General features: G+C 36.3%; 1 pseudogene; it reads right to left on the reverse strand.

Annotated features, from left to right (window-relative positions):
* Positions 1-3426: 3426 nt before the first annotated feature.
* On the reverse strand, positions 3427-10225 carry LOC147917802 (uncharacterized; annotated as a pseudogene).
* Positions 10226-13945: the final 3720 nt, after the last annotated feature.

Here is a 13945-nt window from a genome sequence, read left to right on the forward strand (position 1 = left end):
TAAAAATTTAACAACTATTTATGAAAAAGGTAAAAACAAAACACATACAACGGAGGTATAGAAGTTAATTTTCTTAATCTGGTAAGTATGTTTATAAAAGTCTTATAAAAATGACCTCATTTTTAATGTTGAAGCATTAGAAGTCTTACCTAAAAAAATCAGAAAAAAAGTATGGATCAATATTTTACTAGAGGTCCTAGCCAGCAAAATAAGGCAAGAATAAATAAGAAAAACATAAAACCATTTGGAATAAAAAGCAAATTGTCAATATTCACAGATGGTATGACACAGAAAATCTAAAACAATGTACAAATCAATTGTAAGACTCAATAAGAGTTTATCAATTTGGCTATATATAAAATAAAATTCCATTTCTGTATTCCAGAAACAAGCAGGCAGAAAAAGTCATCATTTTCATTATATTAACACACAGTTTGACAAATAGACCAGTGTAACATAAATAGCCCAGAAACAGAACAATACACATGAAAAAGTTTACTTATGACAAAGTCAGTGCTTTATAACAGTAAAAAAAGGACCATCTTTTCAATAAATGGCACCACATAAAGGCAAGGATGTGACTCAGTGGGAACCCTTATACACTACTGGTGAGAGTACAAATCCTTTTAAATATATCTGTAAACTATTTTTATCATCTGTAGAATTAATTAAAAAACATTTTAACCTCTACCCATATGGTAGATATTATTATGTTACACACTTATGAATACAACTGAACAAAACAGGAATAAGATTCTGCCTTTATGTAAGTTACATTCTAGTGAATATTCCCATATTCTATGTTTCAGAAATTCCACTCTGGGATAGTCTTTTACCATGGAGATTCACCTAAAAATTAAGCCCCTGTGCCCTAAGGCATCCAAAGAGTGTAATTAATTTTTCTCCTATGTATCTAGAATGACACTAGTTATGCATCATCCTGGGAGAAATTGGGACGATAATCACTCTCATCATTTTCTGTTTGTGGTGCATTTGAGGAACCCCAGTTGAGAAAGCCTGCAAGAAACTATTGCAGATGTTAGCTCAGAGCCGGTCTTCCTCAGCAAAAAGAGGAGGATTAGCATGGATGTTAGCTCAGGGCTGATCTTCCTCACAAAAAAAAAAAAAAAAGAAAGAAACTATTGCATACGTGCATTAGGATGAAGGCCCAAGAATATTCATGGTAGAGTTACCAGATTAAGCAAATACAAATGTATGATGTCCATTTAAATTTGAATTTCATGTAAAGAATATTTTTTAGCATAAGTATATTTTCCACGAAATCTTTGTATTTTATTTGAGCAATCTTATTCCTGGGAACATTGTTTATTAGATACACCAACACTCCTCCCTGCCAACTACAAGGATGCCAGCAATTAAAGAAACTACATTTCACTATATTGACAGAGAAGGTGCTCATGAACTACGAACCTCACTCACAAAAATGCCTAGGAATAGGAGAAATAAGACCAATTCCATACAGAATTACTATAAGGGAAAAACAGAAATGAGAATCTAAATATTTCAGCTGATGAAACTTTCCCCTAAAAATCAACCACAAAGCAGAAGAAAACTATGAGAAATTATTCCAAATCAAATTAAATATTCTCAAGCAAACATTGTGAGATATAAAAATCATTCCTAGTGTATCAAACAGCATTAAATCAGAGAAGCAGAGTATGTATATATAAAACAAGGAGTTAGCTTAAGCAATGGTAAGGGCTTACAATTAATTGCAAATTACTGAGGGTTCTCCAGAGAAATAGAATGAGTAGGATATATATACATATATATATATATGTGTGTGTGTGTGTATATATATATATTTATACACAGAGAGAGACAGAGACATTTATTGTGAGGAAATGAATGGCTTATGTGATTAAGGATGCTGAGAAGTCCTACAATCTGCTTTCTGCAAGCTGGAGACCCAGGAAAGCCAGTGGTTTAACTCAATCTGAGTCCATAGGCCTGAGAACTAGGGAAGCCGATGGTTAAATCCCAGTCCCTGGGCAGCAGAAGATAAGATGAGATGTCCTAGTTCAAACAGTGAGGCAGGATTGGAAGGGGGGATTTCCTCCTACCTCTACCTTTTGTTCTATTCAGGTCCTCAATGGATTGGATGATGCCCACCCACACTGGGGAGAAAATCTATTCTATTGAGTCTACTGATTCAAATGCTAATCTCATCCAGAAACACCTTCATGGTCACATCCAGAAATAATGTTTAACCTGGGCACCCCATGGCCAATCAAGTTGATACATAAAATTAACCATCACACTGGTTAAGTGAGTCTGAAGTCTGTAGAGCAGGCCATCAGGAAGAGATCACAAGCAGGTTAGACCTCCACGGGAATAGGCTAAACCTGTTGTCCATAGTGAGAATTTCTTCTCCCTTTTGGGAAAACCTCAGCCCTGCTTTTAAGGTCTTTTGACTGGTTAAGTCAGGCTCACCTGGGATAATCCCCCTTACTTAAAGTCAACTAATAGTGATTTTCATTACATCTGCAAAACTCCTTTTTAACAGTAAGTAGATTAGTGTTTGATTTAATAACTGGGGAGTATAGCCTAGCCAAGATGACGCATCAAAGAGCCATCACCAACCTCCTCTTGTCAAGTTGGCACCCACAGAATACATGTCCTTACCTATCCTTAATTTCCAAATAAAGAAAATAACAAAGTCATACTTCCTTTAAACATGATACAACTATCCTGCATACTGTTCAAAACATACTCACCCTTTCTCCAGAGAAAGATACCAAGTCTCTGGGTGATGTTCTCCTTTGAAATATTGTAGCTTAAATACTGAGATATACAGTTAATTGTTATTAAAACATATTATGTTTGATGATCAGTGGATAAAAGAGGAAATGAAAAAAATATTTAGTTAATATATGTGCAAACATAATTCATATCAAAATAAGGGAAAATATTCATAACTATTACTATCTTCATTTTGCAATGTAGTTGCAGCTGGTATTTGTAACTGCCTTCTTTGCTGAGGCAGACAACCTCAGCTGGTTATGGTTCCTTCTCTGGTGTGGTGACCCAAATCTTCACTGCTGAAGGGTCTGGCTACTAAGAGTCCTGCTTGAGTTGCTGTGATTTTCCATTGATCTTAATTACAGAACATAAGAGTACTAAGAGATACCCTAAGGTATCTCCTACAATCCAGACATACTCCTATTACTCCCATTGTTTAGTAACAACCCGAATTCTCCATAGTAGTAGGGACCAAATGTCCCCAACAGTAATCCCCCTTCGTTGCTTGTTGATTGAGAGTCATGAGGAGCCCTAAGTTTCTGGGAGGCAGTCTTTATTTGCAATTCAGTGGAGTCATTGTTGGGTTCCATGGTAGAAAACTTCTTCTATTTGGAACTAAGACATCACTTTCAACGTTACAGGGACAGGAAGCAAAACTTTCTCTTATGCACCACTAGAAGTAATAATGAGAGGGTCCACTCCCATTTCCATACCTTGATTCTTGGACCCATGAATCCTGGGTGAGGGAGAAACAGCACCATATATGGGATGCTGATTCAGAGATGCTGATACATCTCATCTGAGAGGACAGTGCCTCAGTTCTTCAAAATATTGCCACCTAGTTGGCACCATAGCTGAGTCTTCAAAAGGCCATTCCACATTCTATCACACTAGCTTCTTCAGAATGATGAGGAAGATGGTAAGAACAGCGAATTTCATGAGCATGAGTCCATTGCCACACTTCATTTACCATGAGATGAATTTCTAGATCAGAAGGAATGCTGTGTGGAATACCATGATGGTAGATGAGGCATTCTTTAAGTCCACAGATGGTAGTTTCAGCAGAAGCATCGTAGGCAGGGACCACAAATCCATATCTAGAGCAAGTGTCTATTCCAGTAAAAGCAAAGTGCCTCCCCTTCCCATAAGGGAAGTGGTCCAATGTAATCAACCTTCCATCAGGTAACTGGCTAATCACCCTGCGGAATGGTCCCATATCGAGGGCCCAGTGTTGGTCTCTGATGCTGGTAGATTAGGCACTCAACATTGGCTCTAGCCAGGTGGCCTTGGTAAATGAGAGTCCGTGTTGTTGAGTGCAGCCATAACCTCCATTGCTGCCACCATGGCCACTTTGTTCATGAGCCCATTGGATAATTACAAGAATTACTAGGATAAGAGACTGACTGGAACCCTCAGAACAAGTCATTCTATTCACTTGATTATTAGAATCCTCCTCTGCTGAGTCACTCTGTGGTGAGCATTCACATGAGACACAAATATCTGCATATTAATTGCCCATTCAGAGAGGTTTATCCACATACCTCCTTCCCCCAGATCTTCTTGCCACCAATTTTCTAATCAAGTTCCTTCCAAGACCCTGATCAACAAGCTAAACAATTGACCACAGTCCATGAAATGATACAGATTCATAACTCTGGCCATTTCTTCTTCCAAGCAAAATGAACAATCAAGTACACTGCCTAAAGTTCTTCCCAGTGGGAGGATTTCTTTTCATCACTGTCCTTCAATGGTGTCCTAGAACAAAGCCGTAGTGCTATTGCTGTCTACTTTTGAGTGGCGCTTGCAATATCACACAGAACCACCAATAAACCAGGGTCAAATTTTTTTCTTGCTTAATCAATTTGTGGTAGGGGACTCTCCATGAAGATATAGGTGCAGGCTGACAGAGAGAAAGTAGTGTAGTAGGAGTCAGGCATGAACCTTTGGGCCACTTCCTCATGAAACTTACTTGTGCATTCAGGGTCTGCTCCAGCCCAATCTCATATATACCAGTTCCATTTGATAATGGAGTCTGGCAGTGAACACACAAATTTATAGCTGGATGGGTCAGACAACATCCAGTTCATGATGGACAGCTTAAGTTGCATGGTACCTGGTGGCCTATGGTTAAGTATTCAATCTCTACTATAGGCCGGTAATGAGCTAAAAGCTGTTTCTCAAAAGGAGAGTAGTTATTCACAGATGGCGTGGCTTTGCTCCAAAATCCTAAGGGTCTGTGTTGTAATTCACTTGCATGGGGCTGCCAACACCTCCAAACAACATCTCTATCTGCTATTGACACTTCAAGTACCATTATATCTACTGGATTATATGGCCCAGGTATCAGGTGGCTTGCATGGCAATCTGGACCTCTTGAAGAATCTTCTCTTATTTTGGATCCTTCTCAAAACTAGCAGCTTTCAGGTCAATTGATAAATGGGTCATAGTAGTACATCCATATGAGGTATATCCCAAATCCAAAGAGGCCCACTGCAGAAAGGACCAGATGCAACAATTTATCTTTCACCTTGGAAGGGATATTTTGACATGTCCTAGGTCACTAGGTGCCTAGAATTTTCACTGGGGTGAAATACCCCTGAATTTTTGTGTGAATGGATATTAAGAGAGTAAAATCAAAGTAATTTGTTATGCAGCAGTAGAAAACTAATATACCTAGAATCAGAACTTCAAAAATGAAGAGAAATTGATAAAAATAGGATGAAATGAAATGAGATTAGATCATACTCAATAAAAAAGTGAAAAAAAAAAGAAGCCAGGAAAAGTAGATACAACATACTTTTCCTTCAATTTCCTGAAGAGGAAAAATAATACAACAAAAGAAAACAGATGTTTATAGTTATCATCCAAGAAAACTTTCTTGAAATAAGGCAAAATCACAACATACATATTAACAAGGGCCAGCTATGTATCAGAAAGTTGAGACAGAATGGTCAACTCGGGGGCATATTTTAGCAGACTATTAGACAAATCTCACCTCCGAAAATCCTCCAAGTCTCTAGGAATAAAAGTAAAAAGTTACTTAAAAGAGTAAGAAAATGTGATTGGCACCAGACTTCTCAAGAACAGCATTTCGTATAAGGTAAGTTTGGAAAAACATTTTCAAGAAACTCAAGAAGAGAAAGTACTAGCCAAAAATTTTATAACCAGCCAATATACCATTCAAGCATCAAGGATATAAACCATTGTAAACATAGAAGAACTCACAGAATTCTGTACTCATGAACACTTCATCCAACCCAGCTGCTACAGGATGAGCTTCATCCAACCAAGAAATTAATGACAAAAAGCATGGTGGTGAGTATTTACCATATATAATTATAGATCTAAAATCAAAACAAGGGTGAAGAAAGGGTTAAAAGAGTAATATCTACATGTTATATGTTCTGACAAAATAGAAATAACACAACTAGAAATGTGAGGAGAAGAGAAAAAAGGAGAGAGTAGAATAAAATCATTTATTACTGTAAAGGTGATAGATGGGAATCAAAGAATACTAAGTGAAACTGACAAACCAGTTAGTAAAAGATTGCATGAGGAAAAAAGAGGTGGTGGATTAGGGATTATAAAATGTACAAATGTATACATTATAAAATGTACATCATAAAATGTAATGTAACTATTAGAACCAAAATGCAAATCATAAATACTGAAAAAAGGAAAAAAGAAGAGAGCAGAGAAGACACACCACTTAGAAACACAATAAATATAATATAATATAATATAATATAATATAATATAATATAATATAATGTAATGTAATATAATACAATATAATATACACAGTAATTATAATATATGAGAAGAATTGAGACCAAATATTCTAACTTCATCAATAAAACTAAATGAGCTTAACTGATACAATAAAAAGCAAAAAACTTGTGAATTGACACATAGAGAAACCCCAAATTTATGGTGTATAGAGACTCACCTAAAATAAGTGATTCAAAAAGACTAAATTTAAAGGGATGTGCAAAGATATTTCAGGCAAATGGGGGGGGGGGGAAACGAAAGCAATTTTCGTAATACTATTACCAAATAAGGTACACTACCAACCAAAAAGCGTGAATGCAGATAAAATAGAACACTTTAAATGCTAAAAGCCATGATTTTCAGTGAAGATATAATAGCCATGAATATTTCTGCATCATATAACATTGCAGCAACCTAAAGCAGAAACTGCATGAGATTGAAGGAGAAAACAATAGAAACATATTAATAAAAGGAGACTTGAACACCACTGTCAGTATAACACAGGTCAAATGCTAAAAAACTAATGAAGGATATTGAAGATATAAACAACATCATCAATCAAATTAACTTTATGGATGTGTGAATGAGTGTGTCTGTGTATAAAACGTTGTGAAAATAAAGAATACACCTTCTTTGCAATTGTACATGGAACAATCATGAAAACTGATCACAAAGAAAACATCAGTAATTCTCACAAAATAAAAATATTACTAATGACAATTTCTGATCACAATGCAACAAAACTAGAAATTAAAAATACTAAGTTTAAGAAGAGGACTTCTCTCAGGAAAGTTAAAAATCCTTTTAAAACTCTTGGTTAAATGGAAAATACAAACAGAAATTATGAAATGTTTGAAAAACAATGATGATGGAAACATTATAAATCAGACTTTATGAGATTTAAAACTGTGATCAGAGGAAAATTTATATATGTAAGCACCTATTTCAGTACAAATAATAGAAATTAAAAATTAACTTGTCAACTCATAAATCTAGGAAAAAAAACAAAGTAAACCAAGAGAAAGCATAAAAAATGAAATAATAATAATAAAACCAATTAGTGAGGAAACGGAAACAGTAGAACAAATTATATCAAATCTTGCTTCTTTGAAAAAAAGGAACAAAATAGACAAATCACTAGTCAATGTAATTAAGGTGTAAGGAGAAAGCACAAATACAGAAAATGAGAAATGACAGAAGAGAAATATCTATTGATACAGGGGAAATTTGTGAAAAAAATTATGAAATTCTACTTTGCACAACTTTATGTAAATAAATTTGAATACTCAGGTAACACAGGTAATTTCCTAAGCAAATACAGCATGCCAAAATTGACTGCATTAGAGATGGGAAACCTAAAAGACCAATTTCCACAGAAGAAATAAGAACGTTGTCAAGGAACTATTCTACCAAAAAGAAAACAAAAACAAACAAACAAATAAAACTACCAGGTCCAGATCCTTTTAGAGGGGTGTCCTATCCAACCTTTAGAGGCCAGATTGTCCCAAGCCTACATAAATTGTTTAAAAGCATAGAAAATGAAAGGAAACTTCCAAATCCTTTTTATGAATCAAATATAATATTGATATCCTTAACTGAACAAATATGACTAAGTAAAATAAAAGTATAGAACAATGGTATTTGAGAAAACGATGCAAAAATCCTAAATCAAGTGTTGTAAACAGACTTTATTGTTAAAAAAAAAAAAGCCAGGTTAACAAACGTTATTGTTGAAAAAAAAACGAGGCTAAATTAAGCAAATAATATACCATGGCTAAGTAGAATTTATACCAGAAATGCAAACATAATTCAGCATTAGGAAATCTATTATATAATGCATCATTTTAATACATCTAAAGACAATAAAAAATCATGATTATTTCCTATAGATGCTAAAAACACCTTGGAATAATTTAACATATTCCTTATAAAAAACACTTGGGAAATAGGAACGGATAGATAACTTCCTTAATACAAAAACTAGCATTTTACGTAATGAGAAACCAATAGCAACACTCTCACCAAGGTCATGAAAAAGGCAAGGATATCCACTATCTCCATCACTATTTAACAGTGTATTGGAGGAACTAGCTGATACAATAGGGAAAGAGAGAACCATTAGAGGCATAAGAATTGCAAAAGAAGGGAAACTATCTTTATTTGCGGATGATTTCATATTTTCTGTAGATCTTGAGAATCAATGGTAAAGCTAATTCAAACAAACAACCAAAAAAAGAATTTAGTAGGATATGAGGATATAAATTTACGTGCAAAATCAATTGCCAGTTAGAAGATATGAAAGAAGAGAAAACTCCATTTAAAATAGCAACAACAACAAAAAGCTAAAATACTTAAGAATATACTTAAGAAAAAATGTTTAAAGCTTGTATTAAGCAAATTTAAAACACTCCTGAATACACAAGTAGAAAAACATCCCTTATCCTTGGGTAGAATGTCTCAGCATTATCAGATCCTTCTAAGTTAAAGTTTATTATCCCAATATGAAATACCATAAAGTTCTTGTGGAAAAATTAAAGTTCTTGTGGAAAAATAGTCACACAAAAATAGCTGGGAAAACACTGGAAAGGAAAAAGTATCAAGTATTAAAACATTCCACAAAGTCTTAATAATTAAAATAGTAGGGTACTCAGCGTATCAATAAACAACCAACGGAATAGAATATAGAGAGTCCATAAATAGACCTAAGTGCATAAGGACTTTTAGTGTATGATAAAGGTGACATCTTAAATCATTGGGGCAAAGTTGGAACTTTTTTCTTAAGTGCTTTGGGACAACTGAACAGCCATTCGAAAGAGATAATATAGAACTATTTGTCACACTGTACACAAGAATAAGCTCTAAAGGAATCAGAGATCTTGATTTATAAGGTGAAACTGTAAATGTACTAAAAGATAACATAGATGAATTCCTTTATAACTTAGGTATAGGAGAGGGCATTTTAACTCAGAATTCAGGTGCCACACAAGGAAAGATTGATAAATTTGACTCCATAAAAATAAACAGCTTTTGCATGGCAGACAACACCATAAGTAATGTCAGAAGGCAAATGACAACATATTTGCAACATATATTATGGACATAGGGCTAATATCCATTACAAATATATACTCACATATTCATGTATGCATATATTGTGTGTATGTATTAATCTCTCTGTCTTGTAAACCAAATTTCATGGAGCACTTTTTGGTGTTTCATACATTTGCATTTGACTTTGCATTTGAAAGATACTTGAGTATTTGTCTTTTTTCTTAAAAGAGAGTGTTTTCTGTTAAACACATCATATAACTTAAAAAATAACTAACAGTAATTAATTGAATAAAATATGCTATTTGATTTCACACAAAAGATAATTGGATAGCCAATGTACTGTAATTGTGTCTACTTTGTACCACCCTCCATTACCTATTTTATTCACAGCTAAATTCCAGACTCCTTCTAAAGAAACTGAATTTTAACTCATTCCATTCATTAATTAACTTCTTGCTCAATACTGGTTTCCATCTTCATCACAAGGAATTAGGGCAGGGGCAGAAATAGAAGTATGAAAATTAAGGAAAATAATATCACAGAGGTAGCGAGCCAACCTTGAGACAATGTAATAAGCTGTAATTTATGTGCTTTGTGACCCAGCCTCTACTTACCTTTCCTTCCTCACCCCTGAATCCATCATCCCTTACAAGCCTAATGTCCAGCCATATTAAGTTCTATGGAAATCTAGAGGGGCCTATGAATTGTGTCGCTCTAGTACTTTTTGCAATCATAATAGCAATGATTAGCTTCTATAAACGTAGCTAAAAGTCCCACTGTTATCTGACTGAAAAGGCTTCCTCCATTCCACATCCAGTTTAACATCAGTTTCTCCAGCCTTATTTTCTTTCTCTAGTCTCTATAGGGCCTCATTCACACCTTTAAATTTCAGCCATCTTATTGTTATAATTATTTACAAGTCTAACTCCTGCAGGACTTCTCCAGAATACAGCCTCTTCATCCCCAGCACGGTGCACAATGCTTGACCCAAGCAATCACTTAATGAATGCTTGTTGAATAGTAATTGTAAATATTTGTAGAGTGCTCTACAGTTTATAGCACACTTTCGTGTACAAAGTCGTATGATGTTGTAAGCCTCCTTATGAGAAAAAGGATATCCTACAGCTGAGACTATGTGCAACAGTGTAGCCCCTTTCAAACTTTTAGGACCAGATTGGGCAGCTACCGCTGTCATCCCATTTACACATCCCAGTGCCCTTCTTCCCCTTGTACCTTTCAGCGTTGTGATGGTACAGAAAGAGCTAGATTTGAAGAGGAAGTTCAGTGAACATGTAATTGTCAATCACTAATACTAGTAATAGCTAACATACCTGCTGTGTGTCAGGCCACATTCTAAGTGTCTTACGTATACTAACTCATTTACTTTCACATCCTCCTTATAAAAGCCATACTCTTATATATCCATTTTTATGGAGAAAGAAACTAAGGCTTAGGAAGGCTAAGAAACTTGCCCAAGGACACAGGTAGTAAATAGTAGAGCCAGGATTCATACCCAGGCCTGGTATGAAATTTTATTGTAAAAAAAATCTACAATATTTTTAAAATTCCAAATAGTGACTCTGTAATGAGTTGCAAAATAGTTTAGGGTCATGACCCGCATCAAAAAAGGTAGAAAAGATTAGAATGTATTCCACAAAGTAGGGAATTCTTTTTGCGTGTGAAACATTTGTTTCGGAAATGTAGAGACATAACACATTTTCCCTGGTACGGTTGCACAGTTTGCGCGCTTTACAGGGGCACCCAGATTTGGGGTGACAGGAAATAAATGCAGTGCCAAGCCATGTGCCCCACGGGTTATATCTGCAAAAGACGGCATCTGTTTCTAATTTGCCCACCCAGAGGGAGCACCTTTGTCTAACTTTCACAAAGTCACCGTAAAAACTAGCAGTGCCTCTGTTCACACACATGCATATGCTGGATCATGATGTAAAATATTATGGGCCATAGTCTAGAAAATTTTTAAAAAGCTTCCCTACACCATACCATCAACAAGAAGTTATATGTTTTAAAACAATAAAGACAGGAAGCTTGTAAACCACATAGCATTTACTCTAAGGATAGGTCTTACTAAAGCTGTGTGGAGGACGAGGATGCAGCAGAAAGCTTCTCTGATATTTGTAGGATTTAGAGGTGGTTCCTTCAGCAGTTGCCCAGCCCTGATCACAGATAGTGGACATAAAACTCTTGTACTGTAAAAGCACTCTCAGGACACACATAATTTTCACCAATTGGAACGTAGAGTTTAGCCTGATTACTTTTTTTTTCTTCTTTTCTTTTTTTTTTTTGTGAGGAAGATCAGCCCTGAGCTAACATCCATGCTAATCCTCCTCTTTTTGCTGAGGAAGACCGGCTCTGAGCTAACATCTATTGCCAATCCTCCTTCTTTTTTTCCCCCAAAGCCCCAGTAGATGGTTGTATGTCATAAGTTGCACATCCTTCTAGTTTCTGTATGTGGGACGCGGCCTCGGCATGTCCACAGAAGCGGTGCGTCAGTGCGCGCCCGGATCCGAACCCCGGGCTGTCAGTAGCGGAGCGCGGGCACTTAACCGCTAAGCCACAGGGCCGGCCCCTAGCCTGATTACTTTTTAGGAAAGTTCTATTTAAAAATAAAATGCGCCCGGGGACCGGCCCAATGGCACAGTGGGTAAGTGCGCACACTCTGCTTCCTGGGGTTTGCAGGTTCGGATCCTGGGCGCGCACAGACACACCACTCGTCAAGCCATGCTGTGGTGGCATCCCATATAAAGTAGAGGGAGATGGGCACGGATGTTAGCTCAGGGCCAATCTTCCTCAGCAAAAAGAGGAGGACTGGCATCAGATGTTAGCTCAGGGCTGATCTTCCTCACCAAAAAAAAAAAAATGTGCCTGGAATTTCTGTAATAATAACAATATTAATAATAATGAGGAACAGAAGAGGAGGAAGAAGAAAGATGATGAATAGCAGCAGCTAATAGATATTGAGCATTGCATATGTTCAAGGCACATTCAAAGTGCTTTGCATTTAATCTTCACAACGGCATCATGAATAGGTCCTGTCATTATCCTCACTTTATACACGAGGCTGTGGAGGCACAGAAGAATTAAAGAGCTCCCTCAAGGTCAAATAGCTGGTAAGGGTTGGACCTGGCAGTTTAACCCAGTCACTCTGGTTTCAGGGTCCAGATGTCAACTACTCTTCTATTCTGCCTCTCCAAACTAGTTAGAAAGTTATTCTGGTTCCATGATGACCACTGAAATTGGTAAATACTTTTCCAACTTTCTAGACTAGATTTTTATGAAATATTTGTCATAGCGTAGTAAAATATTCCAAATAATCCTGTCGGTGATTGCGCATCACAGAGTGGTTATTTCACTCTCTTACTACTAAAAATACTGTGAAGAAACCAGGATGTGATTGTTCAATAATTAATAATTTCAGACTGCTTATCAGGCACAAAGTCGGGCATTGCCTTTGCGAGTGTGACATCATAATGTTCGCTACCTCTACTAAGTACAAGATTGCACTTTCAATTGAGTGAGTCTTTAAGAGGCCAAGGAAAAAGAGTGCTGAGACCTCATGATCTCATTTCGACACATATGCCGGCAAGTGATAAAAACCTGAGAAGTGAAATAGAGAAGTATCAGTTGATAAAGAAACAAAATTGTCTCTAAATGCTGTGTCTTTCAAAGTTTTCCAGGATACATCCCCAGGTCTGTAAAGACAGACTTCCCTTCTTTAAAGACAGGGTCAGTCAAGGGCAGCCACTCATTTATCTCAGAGGTGGCAGAAGTCTATAACTTGAGAACACCCCACTTGAAAATGACAGTCATCTGGAGGCTCCTTTTATGATATCGCCTTCTTTCAAGCTGATAAGAACAGAACTTGGTAAGGGCCACTCTGTGCCATGAATCAAATCATACATCACAAAAGTCATTTCCTATTGATGTTGATGTGCCTGTTCCTCATTTATATTGATCAGTGGACATTTGTTTGCCAAGATAAAACTAAAAGACATTTCCTGGATGCCCGGTGACATTTTCAAAGGGGAAAACTCATTCTTTTCAGTATTCTGTATATGACTGGGTTTCAGAAAGAGGGAGTTACTAATCTTCTACTTTAGAGATGTCTGGGATGAAATGAGGAAGATAATGTTTCTGGGGCACGTCCTGTTTCCCAAGGACCATCTTTACAAAATGGGAGTATGTATCATTTTTTTTTAAATGAAATTGGGACCGTCTATTCATTCAATTCAGTTAGGTTCTAGGATTTGGATGCTTATAATCAAATCTTGACACATCACACACAGCGAGAATAGTTGAGTTCCAGAAAAACCTCAAAGCTGTGCAATTTTTGTGGATG

Source organism: Ceratotherium simum, chromosome 2 (assembly GCF_057802395.1).
Source record: "Ceratotherium simum simum isolate JZ-2026a chromosome 2, ASM5780239v1, whole genome shotgun sequence".
Taxonomy (NCBI): Eukaryota; Metazoa; Chordata; class Mammalia; order Perissodactyla; family Rhinocerotidae; genus Ceratotherium; species Ceratotherium simum.